The sequence below is a fragment of the Jaculus jaculus genome, chromosome 14 (genome assembly GCF_020740685.1).
Source record: "Jaculus jaculus isolate mJacJac1 chromosome 14, mJacJac1.mat.Y.cur, whole genome shotgun sequence".
In the NCBI taxonomy this organism is placed as follows: Eukaryota; Metazoa; Chordata; class Mammalia; order Rodentia; family Dipodidae; genus Jaculus; species Jaculus jaculus.
In genome coordinates this window covers 2,338,152-2,356,116 of record NC_059115.1, presented here as the reverse complement: position 1 = coordinate 2,356,116, position 17,965 = coordinate 2,338,152, and the positions used below count along the sequence as shown (strand labels likewise).

The 17,965-nt window shown below is 49.3% G+C and overlaps 1 protein-coding gene across 1 annotated transcript in view; it reads left to right on the top strand.

Moving 5' to 3' along the window:
- Megf8 (multiple EGF like domains 8) overlaps window positions 1–17,965 on the top strand; it is a 72,085-nt gene that overhangs the window by 1,924 nt on the left and 52,196 nt on the right.

Below are 17,965 nucleotides of genomic sequence, written 5' to 3'. Positions count from 1 at the left end.
CAGTGCTTTTTGAGCAAGTGGAATCCAGTGTTTTAACTTCGAATGCAAGAAAAAGCTCGGAATGGTGGCAGGGCCCCGGGAGATTGTGAGTTTGAGACCAGCCTGGGCGATATTTTAAGACCCTGTCCTTTATCTGTTTATTTATTTAGATTTATTTTTATTTATTTGCAGGGAGATGTGTGTATGTGTGTGGGAGAGAGAGAGGGTGTGTGTGTGGCCGGGGGGGGGGGCGGGGGCGCGGGAACTGCGGCCCTACACACCACTTAGTGCATCTGGCTTTATACTTTATACTTCGAAATTGGAAATTGAACCCAGTATGGCAGGTGTTTCAAGTGCCCCTAACCACTGAGCCATCTCCCCAGGCCCCAACCCTGTCTTTTTTTTTTTTTTTGGTGGTAGGGTCTCTCTTAGCCCAGGCCTTGATCCTCCTACCTCTGCCTCCTGAGTGCTGGGATTAAAGGTGTGCGCCACCACGCTGGGCTCCTTGCCTTTGTGTGTGTGTGAGGCAGGTTCTCTTGCTGTAGCTTAGGATGGTTTCAAACTCAGGCCATTTCTCTTGCCTTCTTCTGAGTGCTGGGATTAGAGACCCCTGGTGTTTTGTTTTTGGTTTTTCATGTGTGCATGTGGGTGTAGGAGAGAATGGGCATGCCAGATCTTCCAGCCACTGCAAACGAACTCCAGACACATGTGCCCCCTTGTGCATCTGGCTTATGTGGGTCCTGGGGGATCGAACCTGGATCCTTTGGCTTTACACTAACCATTAAGCAATCTCTTCAGCCCTCCCCCACCCCCTTTTTTTTTCCAGACAGGGGTCTCTTATTGGCCTGGAGGTTGGTGCTTAGGCTTAACCTGGCTGGCCAGTGAGCCTTAGGGACTGTCTCTGCCTCCCCAGCATTGGGATTACAAGTCACCATGCCTGGCATTTTTGAGTACTGGGGATCCAACTTAGGTCTGATGAGGCAAATACGTTACCACTTGAGCTGTCTCCCCAACTTGAGACCCTGTCTTTTTATTTTATTATTATTATTATTATTAATTTTGTTTTCGTTTTTCAAGGTAGGGTCTCACACTTTTTTTTTTTTTTTTTTTTTTTTTGGTTTTTCGAGTCAGGGTCTCACTCTGGCTCAGGCTGACCTGGAATTCACTATGTAGTCTCAGGCTGTCCTTGAACTTTTGGCGATCCTCTTACCTCTACCTCCTGAGTGCTGGGATTAAAGGCATGTCTCACCATGCCCTGCTGAGACCCTGTCTTAAAAAAAGAAAAACAAGGGTCTGGCGAGAAGGCTTAGTGGTTAAGGTGCTTGCCTGCAAAGCCAAAGAACCCAGATTCAGTTCCTAGCACTCAACATAAAGCCAGATGCACAAGATGGCATATGTGTCTGGAGTTTGTTAGTAGTGTCTAGTGACCCTGGCATTCCCATTCTCTCTTCCTCTCTTTCTTCCTCTCTCTACCTCTTTCTCTCTCTAATAAATAATTCCTTTTGTTTTGTTTTTCAAGATGGGGTCTCACTCTAGCCCAGGCTTACCTGGAATTCACTATGTAGTCTCAGGCTGGCCTTGAACTCATGGTGATCCTCCTACCTCTGCCTCCTAAGTGCTGGGACTAAAGGTGTGCACCACCACACAGGACATTTTTTAAAATTTTTTTAAAGAAAAAGACCTAGGTCCCCACCTTTAATCTCAGCACTCCAGAGGCTTGAGTTCAAGGCTACCCTGGGGTTACTGAGTGATTCTGGGTTTACTGGCTTGAGTGAGACCCTACCTTGAAACAAACAAATAACAACGGAAAGGCATGGGGAGAAAGAAAAGAAAACCCTAGCAAACTACAGCCGGCAGAGCCAGAGGGTATAGGATCCTGTGAGTCAGGGACGCCTAGGGCAGTGGCTGGAAAAGTCCAGGAAGGCCTCACAGGGCGGTGGATGTGGGAAGTGGCTTCCAAGGAGAGAGAGAGAGAGGAGGTCATCCCATTACACACACGCATTGGGGAAAGATATATCATTGCTAGATTTTGAAAATTCTGTTCTGGCTGCGATAGTCGGCTGAACGTGACATCCAGCCCTCTGTGTGCTCAGTGGGAGCATCCTTGGGGCTGAGGCTGAGGGAGGCACAGGGGTCTGGCGGGCAGGGGATGAGGAGGAGTCCACTGGAGGAGCCACTGAAGCTGGGCGCCGAAGTACGTGTGGAAGTTTGCTGGGTTGTAAAAGTGCGAGCAGCCCCTGTGAAGTCATGAGGGAGGCTGGTATGTCTTAGGATCCTTGTTTTTGTTTTTCACTTACTTTATTTTTATTGACAACTTCCATAATTGTAAACGATATCCCATAGTAATGCCCTCCCTTCCCCCACTTTCCTCTTTGAAACTCCACTGTCCATCATATCCCCTCCCCATCTCAATCAGTCTCTCTTACGTTGCTGTCAAGATCTTTTCCTCCTCTTATGATGGTCTTGTGTAGGCAGTGTCAGGCGCTGTGAGGTCATGGATATCCAGGCCATTTTGTGTCTGGAGGAGCACGTTGTAAGGAGTCCTACCCTTCCTTTGGCTCTTACATTCTTTCTGCCACTTCTTCCAAAATGGACCCTGAGCCTTGGAAGTTGTGATAGAGATATTGCAGTGCTGAGCACTCCTCTGTCACTTCTCAGCACCATGGTGCTTTCTGAGTCATCCCAAGATCACTGCCATCTGAAAAGAGAAGGTTCTCTAGCCAAAAGTGAGAGTAGCATTAATATATGGGTATGAGCATTAAGAGAAGTGCTTACTGGCAAGTTTGATAAGCATAGTGTATATACATTTAGCCAGACAGCAGCAGACGTTACACCCATAGGGCTCATGACTACCCCTGTTTTAAGTTTTCAGTATCAGAGATGTATTTCCTCCTATGGAGCGGGCCTCCAGTTCAATTAGAGGGCAGTTGGTTTCCACCATAACATACGTGCCACTATTGCACCTTTTGGCTCATTTGGCCTGGCTGGCTACATATAAGGCTTGCAGTGTCCACTGTTGATTATCTTGACTGGTGATTTCTCCTCCCATTGAACTGCATGCAGAATGGCTTCTTCCAGGTTTCTGTCAGCTGGTCTACATGGAGGAGGTTTTCAGCTCAGCTCCAGCAGGATTTCTCAGTGGCATTGCAGCCCAAGTATGTAGAGTCTTCAGCAATAGGGTCTTACCATTTATTCCTGGTGGAAAACCAAGGGCCTTGGCAATGGCTTATTATGTTTTAGGTGTATCAGGAACCTCTCTGGCCAGCAACTCACTGAATGGTGTCCCATCCCTGGCACTGAAAATTTTCTAACAATATGGCTTCTGAGTGTTCCATTTTTTTTCTTTCTTTCTTTCAAGGTAGGGTCTTGCTGTAGCTCAGGCTGATCTGGAATTCACTATGTAGTCTCAGGGTGGCCCCGAACTCATGGTGACCCTCCTACCTCTGCCTCCTAAGTGTTGGGATTAAAGGCATGCACAACCATGCCTGGCGTTCTCTCTCTCTCTTTCTTTGACAGAGAGAGAATAGGTGTGCCAGGGTTTCCAGACGAACTCCAGATGCATGCACCACTTTGATCATCTGGCTTATGTGGGTCCTGGGGAATTGAACCAAGGTCCTTTGGCTTTGCAGGCAAGGGCCTTAACCGCTAAGCCATCTCTTCAGCCCTCTCCCTTTTTAAAAAGTATGTGTTTCCTTGGGGCTAGAGAGATGGCTGTGTGGCTAAAGACACTTGCAAGCAAATCTTTCTTGGTCCAGGTTCAGTTCTCCTGTGCCTACATGGACTTGGATGCATAAGGTGGCACATGCCTCTGGAATAAGTTTGCAGTGGCAGGAGACCCTGGTGCACCCAGGCTTTGCCTCCTCTCGGAATCTCCCTCTCAAGTAAATACATAAAAATAAAAAGGAAGGTTGGGGAGATGGTTCAGCGTAAAGCCAGGCGCATAAGGTGGCACGTGCGCCTGTAGTTTAGAGACCCTGGTGTGCACGCTCTTTCTCTTTCTATCTGCCTCTCCTTCTCAAATAAATGCATAATATTAAAAAACAATATGGTGACATCTTTAATTCCAGCACTTGGGAGGCAGAGGTAGGAGGATTGCCATGAGTTCAGGGCTACCATGAGACTACATAGTGAATTCCAGGTCACCCTGGGCTACAGTGAGACCCTACCTCAAAAAAAACCCCAAAAATCATGGAAAATGTTAATAAAAATTTGAGAAAAAAAACACAACAAAACAAATAAATAAATAAAGGAAATTATCTATTTATTCCGTGCGACACCTTCTTTGAGATGGGGGTCTTTTGTCACTCTAAGTAAACTGCCAAATTAAAAATGTCAGACTAGGGCTGGAGGAGTAGCTTAGTGGTTAAAGTGTTTGCCTGCAAAGCCAAAGGACCCAGGTTTGACTCCCCAGGACCCATGTAAGTCAGATGCACAAGGTGACCCATGCATCTGGAGTTCATATGCAGTGGCTGGAGGCCCTGGCACACCCATTCTCTCTCTTTCTCTCTCTCCCTCCCTCTTTCCCTCTGTCAAATAAATAAAAAATAATTTTTTTTGTAAAAAAGAAAATGTCAGAGTAACTGGACCGCGTTGGATTCTTCTGGCTTGGCACTTGGCCTTCCTGTTGGTGTATGCACACTACGGGTGTCTGCCCTACTTTGCATTTGGCTTGATATGGTTACTGGGTGCTGGGGAATTGGATCCTGGCCAGCAGGCTTGCAAACAAGCCTTTATCACTGAGCCATCCCCTCAGCCCCTGCTTCCAGCTTTCATGGGGGATCTGAGGAGCTCACGCATGCGTGGCAAATACTTTATCCATTGAGCCCCTTCCCAGCACCCTTCTGAATGGCTTTGAGCAGGAGCAGGACGTTGCTGTCTGGCAAAGTCGGGGAAGACTGGAGGCTTGCTGAGCTGTAAGAGGAGATGGGCGGTGAACTGCGGGACAGGGGCTAAGGGGCTGAGAGCCGTGACGGGGACATAGAGATGTTTGTGGAGGTTCACCAGTGGCTTTTCTTACAATTTTATTATTTATTTTTATTTGAGACAGAGAGAAAGAGAGAGAGGCAGAGAATGGGCACGCCAGGGCCTTTAGCCACTGCAAACGAACTCCAGACACATGCACCATGTTGTGCATCTGTGTTACGTGGGACCTGGAGAATTGAACCTGGGTCCTTCTCTCTAACCAGAGTTTCACCAATGAGCCAGGGAGCAGTTGGCTGAATTTCGGGTGTGTGGAAGCATCTTGAAGGACTGCAGCCTTCCCAGTGCCTGTCTCTTCTAAGACCCAGCCTCTGAGCTCGGGTGATGTGTCTGTGATCCCCGGACTCAGGGCATGAGGAAGAGGATTGTGAGTTCGATGCTAGCCTGGGATATATAGCAGACCTCGTCTCAAAATAAAGTAAACCAGGGGCTGGAGAGATGGCTTAGCAGTTAAGGCGCTTGCCTGCAAAGCTTAATGACCTGGGTTCAATTCCCTAGTACCCATGTAAAGCCAGATGCACAAAGTGGCGCATGCACCTGGAGCTTGACTCAAGTTCTCTCCCCCGCCCCTCCTCTCTCTGCTTGCAAATAAATAAATAAATAAATAAATAATACTATTAAAGAAAAACCAACAGGGCTGGAGGGATGGCTTAGCAGTTAAGAGGTTTGCCTGCAAAGCCAAAGGACCCAGGTTCGATTCCCCAGAACCCATGCTAGCCAGATGCACAAGGGGGGTGCATGCATCTGGAGTTTGTTTGCAGTGGTTAGAGGCCCTGGTGTGTCCATTCTCTCTCTCTCTTTCTCTGTCAAATAAATAAATAAATAAATACGCCAACAGCCTAAGTGGGTTATCTGCTCTTGGTGTTCTGTATAGCCCAGGATGGCCTTGAACTCATGACCCTCCTGCCTCAGCCTCCTTAGTACTGAGATTATAGGGCTGTGCCATCACCCAGGTGACCTTCATATTGCGTGTGTGTGTGGCTATTTGTGTGTATGTACATGGGCGTATAAGTATATGTGTGTAGGTGTGTGTGTGTAGGTGTGTGGCTGCTCATGTGTGTGTAGGTGTGTTTGAGGTACCCGTGCACTTGTATGTGGGGCTGGTTGTTGGTGTCTTCCTTCGCTGCTCCCTCGGTTTTATTACTAGTTTTATGATTTTGTCATTTGAGGCAGGGTCTCTCAGTGAACCTGGAGCTTACCGAGTTGGTTAGACCAGCTGCCCAGCGAGTCCTGCCATTCTCCTGCCCTCCTCGTGGTTGGCATTACAGGGCATCGGAGCTCCAGTCCTCATGCCATCTCCCCAAGCACCTGATCACTTTTTTTTTTTTTTTGGTTCTGAAGTAGGGTTTTGCTCTAACCCAGGCTGATCTGGAATTCACCATGTAGTCTCGGGATGGTGTTGAACTCACAGCGATCCTCCTACTTCTGCCTTCCAAGTGCTGGGGTTAAAGGTGTGCACCATCATGCCTGGCTGGATACTCTTTTATATATATATATATATATATTTTTTTTTTAATTATTTATTTATTTATTTGAGAGCGACAGACACAGAGAGAAAGACAGAGAGAGAGAGAGAGAATGGGCGCGCCAAGGCTTCCAGCCTCTGCAAACGAACTGCAGACGCGTGCGCCCCCTTGTGCATCTGGCTAACATGGGACCTGGGGAACCGAGCCTCGAACCGGGGTCCTTAGGCTTCACAGGCAAGCACTTAACCACTAAGCCATCTCTCCAGCCCTCTTTTTTTTTTATATTAAGTATTTTATTTATTTATTTGAGAGAGAGAGACAGATAGAAAGAGAGAATGGACACACCACGGTGTCTAGCCACGGCAAACAAACTCCAGATGCATGCGCCCCCTTGTGCATCTGGCTTACGTGGATCCTGGGGAATTGAACCAGGGTCCTGAGGCTTTGCAGGCAAATGCCTTAACTGCTAAGCCATTTTCCCAGCCCCACTTAAAAAAGAATATTTATTTGAGATATATTGAGAGAAACAGATAGTCTCTGGGTGCTTGAAGGCCTCTGGCCACTGCAAATGAGCCCCAGATGCTTGTGTCACCTTGTGCATCTGGCTTATGTGGGTCCTGGGGAATCAAACCAGGGTCCTCATGCTTTGCAGGCAAGTGTCTTAACCTCTAAGCTATCTTTCCAGCCCTGATTTTGTTTTTTGGGTTTTTTTTTCTCAATTTTTATTAACATTTTCCATGATTATAACAAATATCCCATGGTAATACCCTCCCTCCCCCCCCCACTATCCCCTTTGAAATTCCATTCTCCATCCTATCCCCTCCCCATCTCAATCAGTCTCTCTTTTATTTTGATGTCATCATCTTTTCCTCCTCTTATGATGGTCTTGTGTAGGTAGTGTCAGGCACTGTGAGGTCATGGATATCCAGGCCATTTTGTGTCTGGAGGGAGCATGTTGTATGGAGTCCTGCCCTTCCTTTGGCTCTTACATTCTTTCCTCCACCTCTTCCACAATAGACCCTGAGCTTTGGAAGGTGTGATCAAGATGTTACTCAGTACTCCAGTCACTTCTTTCCAGCACTGTGATACCTTCTGAGTCATCCCAAAGTCACTGCCATCTGAAAAGAGAAGATTCTCTTCCCAAAGTGAGAGTAGCATTAATATAAGGGTATAGATATTAAGAGAAGTGCTTACTGGCCAGTTTGATAAGTATAGTATATACATTTTCCCAGATATCAGCAGATGTTACACCCCTAGGGCTCATGACTACCCCTGTTGTAACTCTTCAGTATCAGGGATGTATTCCCCCCCCCATGGAGCGGGCCTCCAGTCCAATTGGAGGGCAGTTGGTTTCCACCATGACAGACAGGCCACTATTGCACCCATTGGCTCATTTGGCATGGCTGGCCAATTATAAGGCTTGCAGTGTCCACTGTTGAGTATCTTCACTGGTGGTATCTCTTCTATTGAACTACATGTAGAATGGCTTCTTCCAGCTTTCTGTCAGCTGGTCTCCATGGAGGAGGTTATCCTCTCAGTTCCAGCAGGATTTCTCAGTGGCCTTGCAGCCCAAGTATGTGGAGTCTTCAGCAATAGGGTCTTACCACCTATTCCTGGTGGGAAACCAAGGGCCTCGGCAATGGCCTATAATGTGTTGGGGGCTTCAGGGACCTCCTTGGCCAACAACTCACTGGAGGTATCCCATCCCTGGCACTGAAAATTTTCTAACAATGATCTATGGCTCCTGAGTGTTTCATTGTCCGAAACCGGAGGATTCCATATAATTTACTTGTTTTTGTTTTTGAGGTAGTGTCTCACTCTAGCCTAGGTTTGAGCTGGAAATCAAGTTGGTAGTCCCGGTGTGACCTTGAACTCACAGCAACCCTCCTCCTACTAATCAGCCTCCCGAAGGCGGAGAGTGAAGGTGTGTGCCAGCGTGCCCCGCTCCACCACCTTTTGTATCACGGTCGTCCCAGCCTCATGACAGCTTCGTGAATGAGAGCGTCTGCTTTGGGTGCAGGGCAGGTCAGTGGGTAGTGGCAGAGATGAGATTCCTGTCTGGGATGGTGTGGGGTGGAAACAGGAGACTTGAACTATGGAGAGAACACATGGTGAGCTGGCCTCCCACAGGCTCCTGACAAAGATGCCCTTGTTAGTCTAGGAACCAGGAATGGAGGTCGGTGTTCGGTGTAGGCTGGTGCGATTGTGGGAGGTCTGACCGAGTGGTTCCCGTATGAGCCCCAAACCACGGGTGAGGATCTGTGTGCAGTATCCTGGGGCGCTGCTCCGAGCCTGAGAGAGAGTGGCCAGCTGCTCTTCTTTTTAAAAAAAATGGTTATTTGGGGCCTGGAGAGATGGCTTAGTGATTAAGGTGCATGCCTGTGAAGCCTAAGGATCCAGGTTCGATTCTCCAGGTGCCACGTAAGCCAGATGCACATGGTGATGCCTGTGTCTGGAGTTCATTTGCAGTGGCTGGAAGCCCTCGTGCACTTCTTCTCTCTGTCTCTAATAGATAAAAATAAATAAATATTTTTAAAAAATGTTATTTTTGGTATTTTAATATTGTGTATGTGTGGTGTAATGTGTGTGTGTTGTATTCATGTGTGTGGGGTATGCATGTGTGTGTGTATGTGTGCTGTGTGTGGTGTGTACATGTGTGTGGGGTATGCATGTGCATGTGTTTGTGTGTGTGGTGTGTACGCATGTGTGTGTCCTCCTCTGCCTCTCTTCCTCCTCATTTCTCTGAGTCCGGTTCTCTCACTGGACCTGGAGCTTGCCATTGTTCAGTTAGACTAGGTGACCCGTGAGCCCCAGAAATGCTCCTGTGTGTACCCTGCCTCAGCGCTGGGCACACCGGTGTGCGTGGCAGCGCTCACCTTGTTACACGGGCTGGGGGCTGGGCTCAGGGCCTCAGGCTTGTGCAGTAAGTGCTTTGGCCACTGCTTCACCTTCCTAGACCCTCCCTGTGCTGTTTAAAATATTAAAAAGTATTTCATTTATTTGTAAGCAGAGAGAAAGATACTGAGAGAGAGAGAAAAAGAACGTGAGCGAGAGAGAGATAATGAGCACACCAGGGCCTCCAGCAACTACAAACGAGCTCCAGATGCATGTGCCGCCTTGTGCATCTGGCTTACATGGGTCCTGGGGAATCAAACCTGGGTCCTTAGGCTTTGCAGGCAAATAAATGCCTTAACTGCTAAACCATCTCTCCAGCCCAGGGACAGACTTAAGATTGTTAAAAGAGGCATGCACTTTTTAAAATTATTATTATTATTTTTAATTTTAGAGAGAGAGAGAAAGAGAGAAAGAGACAGACAGACAGAAAGAGAATTGGTGGTCCAGGGCCTCAGTCACTGCAATCGGACTCCAGATGCTTACGCCACCTAGTGGGCATGTATGACCTTGCGCTTGCCTCACCTTTGTGCATCTGCCTTTTAGGATCTGGAGAGTAGAACATGGGTCTTTAGGCTTCACAGGCAAGTGCCTTAACTGCTAAGCCATTTCTCCAGCCCTGGAGACATGTGCTTTTGAGCATCCTGGCTTTTGCTCAGCTATCTCTCCCTCTCTCTCTGTTTTTTGTTTTTTTTTTCATTTATTTTTATTTTACTTTTTTTGTTTTTTTGAGGTAGGGTCTCGCTCTAGCCCAAGCTGACCTGGAATCCAATATGTAGTCTCAGGGTAGCCTTGAACTCATGGCGATCCTCCTACCTCCGCCTCCCGAGTGCTGGGATTAAAGGCGTGTGCCGCCACACCTGGCTGCTCTCCTGGCTCTGATATTTGTCTGTTGGTGGACACCCTGGAACTGCAGTGTGACCAGACCCCTGTCAAAGCACTGTACCTCCCTCTCTTTCTTTGGTTTTGTTGAGGTAGGGGCTCACTGCAGCCCAGGCTGGCCTCAAACTCACAGTGTTTCTCCTACTTCTGCCTTGTACTCCCCTTTCTGAGAAAGATCAGATTATTAAAAAAAAAAAAAAAAGTAACATTACCAGAACATACTTCCCCTGAGACTTAAACTCAGTTGCAGCCACGCATGATGTTGCATGCTTGTAGTCTCAGCACTCAGGAGGCTGAGGCAGGAGAATTGCCATGAGTTTGAGGAAAGCCTGGGCTACAACATGAGACTGGGTCTAAAAACAAATCAAGACAAAGGGAACACCTTGTCAACCCTGTCATTTGGGTGTCAGAGGCAGAATAAGTCAAGGTCATTGTCAGCCACATGGTGTGTTCCTGACCTGCTTGAGCTACATGAAACCATGTTTCAAAAACAAACCCAGGAGCCAGGCATGGTGGCGCACACCTTTAATCCCAGTGCTCAGGAGGCGGAGGTAGGAGGATTGCCGTGAGTTCGAGGCCACCCTGAGACTACGTAGTGAATTCCAGGTCAGCCTGAGCTAGAGTGAAACCCTACCTTGAAAAACAAAAAACAAACAAAAAAATCAAGGTTGTAGAGATGGCCTAGCGATTAAGGCAATTGTTTGCGAAGCCTAAGAGCTCATTCTCAAATGTCAAGGTCCCACATAAGCCAGACAGTGATCCAAGTACGCAATGTCACACGTGTGCCACAAGGGGGCGCACACATTTGGAGTTCGTTTGTAGCAGCTGAAAGACCCTGGCGCCCATTCTCTTTCTCTTTTTTAAAATAAATAACAAAAAATTTAAAAATGTCCAGGGTTGGAGAGATGGTTAAACTGCATGCTTGTAGAGCCTAAGGATCCAGGCTCGAATCCCCAGTAACCATGTAAGCCAGATGCACGTGGTGGCATGTATCTGGAGTTTGTTTGCAGTGGCTGAAGGCTCTGGTGTGCCCATTCTCTCTCTCTCTCTCTCTCTCTCTCTCTCTCTCTCTCTAATAAATAAAACATTAAAAAAGTAAAAAATAAAATTTTTATTTTTATTTATTTGCAAGCAGAGAGAGAAGAGAGAGATGGACAATGGGTGCTCCAGGACCTCCAGCTGCTGCAAACAAACTCTAATGCATGTGCCACTTTGTGCATCTGGCTAAATGTGGGTACTGGGGGACCTAACCCCCAAGTCGTTAGGCTTTGCAGGCAGGGCACCGTAACCACTGAGTCACCTCTTCAGCCCTTATTATTATTATTTTTTTGAACAAGAGCAAGAGAGAGAGAGGATTGGCACGCCAGAGCCTCAGCCACTGTAATTGAATTCCAGACGCCTGTGTCACCTAGTACGCATGGGCCATCTTGCGCTTGCCTTATCTTTGTGCATCTGGCTTATGTGGGATCTGGAGAGAGATCAAACATGGGTCCTTAGGCTTTGCAGGCAAGTGCCTTAACTGCTAGGCCATCTCTCCAACCCTTACCTGTTTTTCTGAGACAGGATCTCAAGTAGCCTGGACTGTCCTGGAACTCACCAATGTAGCTGAGGATGACCTTGAACTCCTGATCCTCCTGATTTTACCTTCCAGGTGCTGGGATTCCAGGCGTCATTACATCTACCGTTCTGAACTTGATTTTTTTTTTTTTCAAGGTAGGGTCTCACTCTAGCCCAGGCTGACCTGGAATTCACTCTGTAGTCTCAGGGTGGCCTCAAACTCACAGCTATTCTCCTATCTCTGCCTCTGGAGTGCTGGGATTAAAGGCATGTGCTACCACACCCAGTTTTCTTTTCTTTTCTTTTCCCTTCCTTCCCTTCCTCCCTTCCTCCCTCCCTCCCTCCCTCCCTCTCTCTTTCTTTCTTTCTTTTTTTTGATCTCTTTTGGAGATATAGTCTCGCTCTAGCCCAGGCTGCCTGGAACACACTCTGTAGTGTCAGGCTGGCCTCAAACTCACAGCAATCCCCCTACCTCTTCCTCCTGAGTGCTGTGACTAAAGGCATGCGCCATCACACCCGGACGAACTTGATTCTAAGTGCTTCTGTCTCTCTCTGTGCCTAATCAGTAAACCTGCTAACTTTTCTTTCTTTTTTTAAAGGTTTACTTATTTATTTGAGAGTCAGAGAGAGAGAGAGAGAGAGACAGACAGACAGACAGACAGACACAAACAGAAAGGGCGCACCAGGGCCTCCAGCCACTGCAAAGGAACTCCAGACGCATGTGCCAGCTTGTGCATCTGGCTTATGTGGGTCCTAGGGAATCAAACCTGGATCCTTTGGCTTTGCAGGCAAACGCCTTAACAGCTAAGCCATTCCTCCAGCCCTAATTTTTCTTTATTCTGTTATGTCCTGAAATTTTTTTTTTTTTTTTTCTGAGCTAGGGTCTTGTTCTAGCCCAGGCTGACCTGAAATTCAGTAATTCTGTGTAGTTTCAGACTGTCCTCTAATTCAGTGATCCTTCTACCTCTGACTGCCTCTATGAGTGTTGAGACTGAGGGTGTAGCCACTATGCCTGGCTTTTTTAAAGTGTTCCCTCCCTCCCCCCACCGCCACACCAGGCAGGAGCTCATTCTAGCCCAGGCTGACCTGGAACTCACTCTGCAGTATCTGTCACCTTGTGCATCTGGCTTATATGGGTTCTGGGGAGTTGAACCTGGGTCCTTAGGCTTCTCAGGCTATTTCTTAACCACTAGGCCATCTCTTTAGCCCTGAAATACCTTGTTGGATGTTCGATGTTGCATTTGTTTATTTGAGTTTTGGAGGTAGGGTCTCACTCTGGTTCAGGCTGACCTGGAATTCACTATGTAGTCTCAGGGTGGCCTTGAACTCATGGTGATCCTCCTGTCTCTACCTTCTGAGTGCTGGGATCAAAGGCGTGTGCCACTACACCGGGTTTCTTTTTTTTTGTGGTTGATGTTGCTTTTTTTTTTTTTTTTTTTTGAGGTAGTGTCTCACTCTAGCCCAGGCTGACCTGGAATTCACTATGAAGTCTCAGGGTGGCCTCAAACTCACTTACCTCTGCCTCTGGAATGCTGGGATTAAAGGCGTGAGCCGCCATGCCCGGCTCTTTTTTTTTTTTTTTAATTAATTAATTTTTTCGTAACAACTTCCATGATTGTAAACAATATCCCATGGTAATGCCCTCTCTTCCCCCACTTTCCCCTTTGAAACTCCACTCTCCATCATATCCTCTCTCCCCTCTCAATTAGTCTCTCTTTTATTTATTTATTTTTTTTAAATTTTATTTATTTATTTATTTGAGAGTGACAGACACAGAGAGGAAGGCAGATAGAGAGAGAGAGAGAGAATGGGCGTGCCAGGGCTTCCAGCCTCTGCAAACGAACTCCAGATGCGTGCGCCCCCTTGTGCATCTGGCTAACGTGGGACCTGGGGAACCGAGCCTCGAACTGGGGTCCTTAGGCTTCACAGGCAAGCGCTTAACCGTTAAGCCATCTCTCCAGCCCTCTCTCTTTTATTTTGATGTCATGATCTTTTCCTCCTTTTACGATGGTCTTGTGTAGGTAGTGTCAGGTGCTGTGAGGTCATGGATATCCAGGCCATTTTGTGTCTGGAAGAGCACGTTGTAAGAAGTCCTACCCTTCCTTTGGCTCTTACATTCTTTCCGCCACCTCTTCTGCAATAGACTCTGCGACTTGGAAGGTGTGATAGAGATGTTTCAGTGCTGAACATTCCTGTCACTTCTGCTCAGCACCATGGTGCCTTCTGCCATCTGGAAAGAGAAGATTCTCTACCAAAAATGAGAGTAGCACTAATATATGGGTATGAAGATTAAGAGAAGTGCTTACTGGGCAGTTTGATAAGCATAGTATATACATTTAGCCAGATAGCAGCAGATGTTACAATCCTAGGGCTCATGACTACCCCTGTTGTAACTTTTTGGTATCAGGGATGTGTTCCCACCTATGGAGCGGACCTCCAGTCCAATTAGAGGGCTGTTGGTTTCCACCATGACAGACGTGCCACTATTGCACCCGGTGGCTCATTTGGCCTGGCTGGCCGATTATAAGGCTTGCAGTGCCCACTGTTGAGTATCTTCACTGATGGTATCTCTTTCTCCCATTGAACTACATGTAGAATGGCTTCTTCCAGCTTTCTGTCAGCTGGTCTACATGGAGGAGGTTATCAGCTCAGTTCCAGCAGGATTTCTCAGTGGTCTTGCAGCCCAAGTATGTGGAGTCTTCAGCAACAGGGTCTTACCATCCATTCCTGGTAGGAAACCAAGGGCCTCGGCAATGGCCTGTAGTGTTTTGGGGGCATCAGGGACCTCCCTGGCCAGCAACTCATGGAAGGTATCCCATACGGAGGTTCTTCACATAGTGTGTCAGGTACCTGCTGGACCTGTGTAGAGGTCCTGAGGCCTAAGAACCCCTTCCCAGGCTGCACTGCTCAATGTTAGGTTACGTTGGTCGGTGATGGAACTGGCCTGGGATCATAGAGCCCAAGAGAGGAGTAGAAGGGCCCATCCACAATCTGATGTGCGCACACAGTGGGTCTTTGGGACACTCAAGGACCCTCAGCAGGACAGGGGCAGTGCTAGAATCCAGGTCTTCCCATCTTCCCAGCCCAGATGACCCCTGTGATGTGCAGTGACCTCATGAGGTCCTCCATGCCAGATGTGGAATGAGAGAACGTGCTGGAACTAGGACCAGGCAGGGAGCAAGCATAGTAGTGTGTCAAGCTCTCACCATGGTGTGCTGAGCCCTATTGTGAGCACTCTATGGGCATCGTCACCTCTGTGGGCATGGTCAGGTGCCAGCTGTGGCTGGTTGATTTTTTTTTTCAATGTCTTTCTCTCTCCTACTCTCTTTTTCTTTCTGGAGCTGAAACCCAGAACCTTGGCCGGCTCGCATGCTAGGCAAGTGTTCCACCTCTGAGTCCCTCATTTCTCAGTAATGTATTCTGAGCAAGCACCCTACCACTGAGCCATGCCCCAGCCCTCACTGTGGATCTAGACAAGTGCTCTACCTCTGAGCCACGCCCCCAGCCCCTCACTGTGGATCTAGACAAGTGCTCTACCACTGAGCCACGCCCCAGCCCCTCACTGTGGATCCTAGACAAGTGCTCTACCTCTGAGCCACGCCCCAGCCCCTCACTGTGGATCTAGACAAGTGCTCTACCTCTGAGCCACGCCCCCAGCCCCTCACTGTGGATCTAGACAAGTGCTCTACCTCTGAGCCACGCTACCAGCCCCTCACTGTGGACTCTAGACAAGTGCTCTACCTCTGAGCCATGCCCCCAGCCCCTCACTGTGGATCTAGACAAGTGCTCTACCTCTGAGCCACGCCCCCAGCCCCTCACTGTGGACTCTAGACAAGTGCTCTACCTCTGAGCCACGCCCCCAGCCCCTCACTGTGGATCTAGACAAGTGCTCTACCTCTGAGCCACGCCCCCAGCCCCTCACTGTGGATTCTAGACAAGTGCTCTACCTCTGAGCCACGCTCCCAGCCCCTCACTGTGGACTCTAGACAAGTGCTCTACCTCTGAGCCACGCCCCCAGCCCCTCACTGTGGATCTAGACAAGCGCTCTACCACTGAGCCACGCCCCCACCCCTCACTGTGGATCTAGACAAGTGCTCTACCACTGAGCCACGCCCCAGCCCCTCACTGTGGATCTAGACAAGTGCTCTACCTCTGAGCCACGCCCCAGCCCCTCACTGTGGATCTAGACAAGTGCTCTACCTCTGAGCCACGCCCCCAGCCCCTCACTGTGGATCTAGACAAGTGCTCTACCTCTGAGCCACGCCCCCAGCCCCTCACTGTGGATCTAGACAAGTGCTCTACCTCTGAGCCACGCCCCCAGCCCCTCACTGTGGACTCTAGACAAGTGCTCTACCTCTGAGCCACGCCCCCAGCCCCTCACTGTGGATCTAGACAAGTGCTCTACCTCTGAGCCACGCCCCCAGCCCCTCACTGTGGATTCTAGACAAGTGCTCTACCTCTGAGCCACGCTCCCAGCCCCTCACTGTGGACTCTAGACAAGTGCTCTACCTCTGAGCCACGCCCCCAGCCCCTCACTGTGGATCTAGACAAGTGTTCTACCTCTGAGCCACGCCCCCAGCCCCTCACTGTGGATCTAGACAAGTGCTCTACCTCTGAGCCACGCCCCCAGCCCCTCACTGTGGATCTAGCCAAGTGCTCTACCTCTGAGCCACGCCCCCAGCCCCTCACTGTGGATCTAGACAAGTGCTCTACCTCTGAGCCACGCCCCCAGCCCCTCACTGTGGATCCTAGACAAGTGCTCTACCTCTGAGCCACGCTCCCAGCCCCTCACTGTGGACTCTAGACAAGTGCTCTACCTCTGAGCCACGCCCCCAGCCCCTCACTGTGGATCTAGACAAGTGTTCTACCTCTGAGCCACGCCCCCAGCCCCTCACTGTGGATCTAGACAAGTGCTCTACCTCTGAGCCACGCCCCCAGCCCCTCACTGTGGACTCTAGACAAGTGCTCTACCTCTGAGCCACGCCCCAGCCCCTCACTGTGGATCTAGACAAGTGCTCTACCTCTGAGCCACGCCCCCAGCCCCTCACTGTGGATTCTAGACAAGTGCTCTACCTCTGAGCCACGCCCCCAGCCCCTCACTGTGGATCTAGACAAGTGCTCTACCTCTGAGCCACGCCCCCAGCCCCTCACTGTGGATCTAGACAAGTGCTCTACCTCTGAGCCACGCTCCCAGCCCCTCACTGTGGATCTAGACAAGTGCTCTACCTCTGAGCCACGCCCCCAGCCCCTCACTGTGGACTCTAGACAAGTGCTCTACCTCTGAGCCACGCTCCCAGCCCCTCACTGTGGATCTAGACAAGTGCTCTACCTCTGAGCCACGCCCCCAGCCCCTCACTGTGGATCCTAGACAAGTGCTCTACCTCTGAGCCACGACCCCAGCCCCTCACTGTGGATCTAGACAAGTGCTCTACCTCTGAGCCACGCCCCCAGCCCCTCACTGTGGATCCTAGACAAGTGCTCTACCTCTGAGCCACGACCCCAGCCCCTCACTGTGGATCCTAGACAAGTGCTCTGCCTCTGAGCCACGCCCCCAGCCCCTCACTGTGGATCCTAGACAAGTGCTCTGCCTCTGAGCCACGCCCCCAGCCCCTCACTGTGGACTCTAGACAAGTGCTCTACCTCTGAGCCACGCCCCTAGCCCCTCACTGTGGATCTAGACAAGTGCTCTACCTCTGAGCCACGCCCCCAGCCCCTCACTGTGGATCTAGACAAGTGCTCTACCTCTGAGCCACGCCCCCAGCCCCTCACCGTGGATTCTAGACAAGTGCTCTGCTGCTGAGCCAAGAGGCAAGAGTTAGAAACTAGGATATGGTACATGGTGAGACACTATTTACAAAAAAAGAGTCTATTTGTGGTGCAGAGGATAGAATCTGGGGCTGTTCAAATGTTAGGCAAGTGCCTTACCACTGAGCCTGTATCTCCAACCTTGATCTACACATCTCTTTTTAAAAATTTTTAAAATTTATTTGAGAGAAAAGAGGCACACAGAGAGAGAGTGCAAGCGAGTGTGTGTGAGAGAGAGAATGGGCACACCATGTCCTCCAACCACTCCAAATGCGTGTGCCACCATGTGCATCTGTCTTACATGGGTCCTGGGGAATCAAATCTGAGTCTGAGTCCTTAAGCTTCGCAGGCAGGTGTCTTGACCGCTAAGCCATCTCCCTAGCCTTACCCATCTCTTAAATTCA